Here is a 4,901-nt window from a genome sequence, read left to right as displayed (position 1 = left end):
TATATAAATACATAAAATAGATATAATTATGCAAGGACAAAACTGGAAGAATATAATGAAAACGTTGATAATAGTAATTATTTTGAGGTTGTGGGATTAAAGTTGATTTTCACTTTCTTATGATTTTACTTGCATTCTGAATTTTTCTACAATATGCCTGTATTACTTTTATAATTAGAAAAATAAAGCTATTTTAATTTTAAAAATTGTTTTGACATCTAAAAAGTCATGGATATGTTTTGGCTGGGGGCGGTGGCTCATGCCTATAATCCCTGCACTTCGGGAGGCTAAGGCGGGTGGGTCACCTGAGGTCAGGAGTTCTAGATCAGCCTGGCCAACATGATGAAACCCCATCTCTATTAAAAGTACAAAAAATTAGCTGAGCATGGTGGTGCACACCAGTAATCCCAGCTACTCGGGAGTCTGAGGCAGGAGAATCGCTTGAACCCAGGAGGCGGAGTTTGCAGTGAGCCGAGATCGCGCCACTGCACTCCATCCAGCCTGGGCAACAAGAGCAAAACTCTGTCTCAAAAAAAAAAAAAAATGTCATGGATATATTTTACAAAAAAGATAAAATTTTCATGACTCTTTCTAGAGACTGAAAAAAAAAGATTATTTGATCAAAGTTGTACAACAAACTTTTGGATGTAAAACTGTGAGAGCCTTAAGGCAGGAGCACACAGTGCAGTTTTCTTTCTGACAGTTTGTTGGAAGTCAACGGGTGCCAACCCAGTGCCAGGAACCAGGCTAAAGATGCTGCCTGTGACCTTTTCCCTGGGTATCTTGTTGAAGGTTCAGCATCTACTCATGCTAGATGAAGCCCTAGACCAATATCTACAGCTGTAGACCCAGATTATTGACCAGGTCTTGGAGCAAAAGTTGACTGCCCTGACTCTAGAGAGTATCGCTGCCAAAGGTTACAGGCCTGCTTGTTTTCAGAGTTCCAATTGTCCTGCAATTGTCCTGGTGACAGAATAACTCGTACCAGGATATTTTTTCTTTTAGTCGGAGTCTTAACCATTTCTATAAATTCTGCTTTCTCCTGTTGCAGGCAATCCTGGTGGCAGAGCTTGTGGCTTTACAATGTGAATAATGTCATCATCTGGCCTCTCAAGAGGGCTCTGGGCTCATCTAATCATGTTTGATTGTCTTTGGTTTCCTGGAGTTTCTAAAATTTTATCAACCCAATTCTGTCTATCTCTCTATCTTGGCCATTGCCCTTGCATTTCCCTTGGGGCTGCTCTGATCTATCTATGTATGTATGTATGTATCTATCTATCTATCTATCTATCTATCTATCTATCTACCTATCTATCTATCTATCATCTATCATCTATCTATATCTATCTATCTATCTATCTATCTATCTATCATCTATCTATCACCTATCATCTATTCTTTGTTCTAAACTATAGGCATGTAGCTAGGCATGAGCTATATAGCTATTTCTTATTCTGAACTATAGGCTAGCCCTATCTTCTCTCAGTTCACAGATAAAAATATATTTCAACATATTTGTGTTTCCAATATATTAATCCAAATTTAGCCTAGTGGAGTCACCTACAGAAAGACAGAAGTAAAATTTACAAAAGTAAAAATTCTAGGACTGCCAATGGCCTCCATTATTCAGTCAGTGGAGACAGTCTGCCTTTCTCTTTCTGAATTTTATCTAAAGTGTGGCAGAGACTGCAAGGGGCCCCCCAAAATCTGTTATTCCTTTCTTCTAAAGAAATAGAGTTTGAGCTGGTCACCTGTTTTCCCAGTAAGACTAGATTTCCCAGACTCACTTGCATTTAGGTGTAGTGATGTAACTAAGTTCTTGCCAATGAACTGTGAGTAGAAATGATGATTCTGTTTCCAGATATGATGCATAATTCATTGAATGTACATAAATTCGCTCCTCTTCTCCCTAGCTGAAATGTTGATATGACAGCAACCCAACTTTGACCATGCAGATGATGATAACAACTTAGAGAATAGTAAGAAGAAAGGAACCTGAGAGCCTGAATGACTACATGAAGCAGTTTAGCTCTCATATCTGGAGTGCCTGTATCAGGAGAGAAAAATGAAGTTCTATATCTTTTAGTAGGAATATTATTGAATCTTTTTTTTTTACAGCAACTTAACTTTCACCCTTGTTAATATACACAGGGCATAGGTTTCTCTCAGTCCCACATCTAGCCCAGACCTGCCTGTCTCCCCTCTAGTTTGAGTCATCCTGTAATGGAAACACAGGTTCAGTTGCTCAGCATTTGCAGAGTCCAATTAACAGGAGTAAGATCTAGTATAAAGAAAGTAACTTTTTATCCCAAAGCTAGGTTAGGGGGAGAAATACAGGCTTCCTGCCTTAAGGGAAACACCTTGCTTCTAAGGCACAAAGCAGGGGCTTTTAAAGGGGGGACTTGGTATGAATGGCATACAGAGGAAACAGCAAGCAGGTGGGGGCCTCCATGACTTGCTTTGGTGCCACTGGGTAGTTGAACTGGCGCCTTTGCAGTCAGAACTAGGTTATAAAAGTGACCCTTGCGGTGGAGCCAAGATGGCCGAATAGGAACAGCTCCGGTCTCCAGCTCCCAGCCCCAGCGACACAGAAGACGGATGATTTCTGCATTTCTGTTTGAGGTACCGGTTTCATCTCACTAGGGAGTGCCTAACAGTGGGTGCAGGACAGTCGGTGAAGCGCACTGTGCGCGAGCCGAAGCAGGGCGAGGCATTGCCTCACTCGGGAAGCGCAAGGGGTCAGGGAGTTCCCTTTCCTAGTCAAAGAAAGGGGAAACAGACGGCACCTGGAATATCGGGTCAGTCCCACCCCAATACTGCGCTTTTCCAACGGGCCTGGAAAACGGCACACTAGGAGATTGTGTCCCGCACCTGGCTCGGAGGGTCCTGTGCCCACGGAGTCTCGCTGATTGCTAGCACAGCAGGCTGAGATCAAGCTGCAAGGCGGCAGCGAGGCTGGGGGAGGGGCGCCTGCCATGGCCCAGGCTTGCTTAGGTAAACAAAGCAGCCAGGAAGCTCGAACTGGGTGGAGCCCACCACAGCTCAAGGAGGCCTGCCTGCCTCTGTAGGCTCCACCTCTGGGGGCAGGGCACAGACAAACAAAAACTCAGCAAGAACCTCCACAGACTTAAAGGTCCCTGTCTGACTGACAGCTTTGAAAAGAGTAGTGGTTCTCCCAGCACGCAGCTGGAGATCTGAGAACGGACAGACTGCCTCCTAAAGTGGGTCCCTCACCCCTGAGCAGCCTAACTGGGAGGCACCCCCCCAGTAGGGACAGACTGACACCTCATTCAACCGGGTACTCCTCTGAGACAAAACTTTCAGACGAACTATCAGACAGCTGAATTTGTGGTCTCACGAAAATCCGCTGTTCTGCAGCCACCGCTGCTGACACCCAGCCAAACAGGGTCTGGAGTGGACCTCTAGTAAACTCCAACAGACCTGCAGCTGAGGGTCCTGTCTGGTAGAAGGAAAACTAACAAACAGAAAGGACATCCACACCAAAAACCCATCTGTACATCACCACCATCAAAGACAAAAAGTAGATAAAACCACAAAGATGGGGAAAAAACAGAGCAAAAAAAATGGAAACTCTAAAAAACAGAGCACCTCTCCTCCTCCAAAGGAACGCAGTTCCTCACCAGCAACGGAACAAAGCTGGATGGAGGATGACTTTGATGAGTTGAGAGAAGAAGGCTTCAGACGATCAAACTACTCTGAGCTACGAGAGGAAATTCAAAACAATAGCAAAGAAGTTAAAAACTTTGAAAAAATATTAGAAGAATGGATAACTAGAATAACCAAGGGAGAGAAGGGCTTAAAGGAGCTGATGGAGCTGAAAGCCAAGTTTCGAGAACTACGCGAAGATTGCAGAAGCCTCAGTAGCAGATGCGATCAACTGGAAGAAAGGGTATCGCAGATGGAAGATGAAATGAATGAAATGAAGAGAGAAGGGAAGTTTAGAGAAAAAAGAATAAAAAGAAATGAACAAAGCCTCCAAGAAATTTGGGACTATGTGAAAAGACCAAACCTACGTCTGATTGGTGTACCTGAAAATGATGGGGAGAATGGAACCAAGTTGGAAAACACTCTGCAAGATATTATCCAGGAGAACTTCCCCAATCTAGCAAGGCAGGCCAGCATTCAGATTCAGGAAATACAGAGAACGCCACAAAGATACTCCTCAAGAAGGGCAACTCCAAGACACATAATTGTCAGATTCACCAAAGTTGAAATGAAGGAAAAAATGTTAAGGGCAGCCAGAGAGAAAGGTCGGGTTACCCACAAAGGGAAGCCCATCAGACTAACAGCTGATCTCTCAGCAGAAACTCTACAAGCCAGAAGAGAGTGGGGGCCGATATTCAACATTCTTAAAGAAAAGAATTTTCAACCCAGAATTTGCTATCCCGCCAAACTAAGCTTCATAAGTGAAGGAGAAATAAAATACTTTACAGACAAGCAAACGCTGAGTGATTTTGTCACCACCAGGCCTGCCCTAAAAGAGCTCCTGAAGGAAGCACTAAACATGGAAAGGAACAACCGGTACCAGCCACTGCAAAAACATGCCAAATTGTAAAGACCAGCGAGGCTAGGAAGAAACAATAGCAACTAACGAGCAAAATAACCAACTAACATCATAATGACAGGATCAGATTCACACATAACAATATTAATGTTAAATGTCAATGGGCTAAATGCTCCAATCAAAAGACACAGACTGGCAAACTGGATAAGGAGTCAGGACCCATCAGTGTGCTGTATTCAGGAAACCCATCTCACGTGCAGAGACACACATAGACTCAAAATAAAGGGATGGAGGAAGATCTATCAAGCAACTGGAAAACAAAAAAAGGCAGGGGTTGCAATCCTAGTCTCTGATAAAATAGACTTTAAACCAACAA

This window comes from Hylobates moloch, unplaced genomic scaffold, assembly GCF_009828535.3.
Source record: "Hylobates moloch isolate HMO894 unplaced genomic scaffold, HMol_V3 SCAFFOLD_14, whole genome shotgun sequence".
Classification (NCBI taxonomy): domain Eukaryota; kingdom Metazoa; phylum Chordata; class Mammalia; order Primates; family Hylobatidae; genus Hylobates; species Hylobates moloch.
This window is presented reverse-complemented; position numbering follows the sequence as displayed.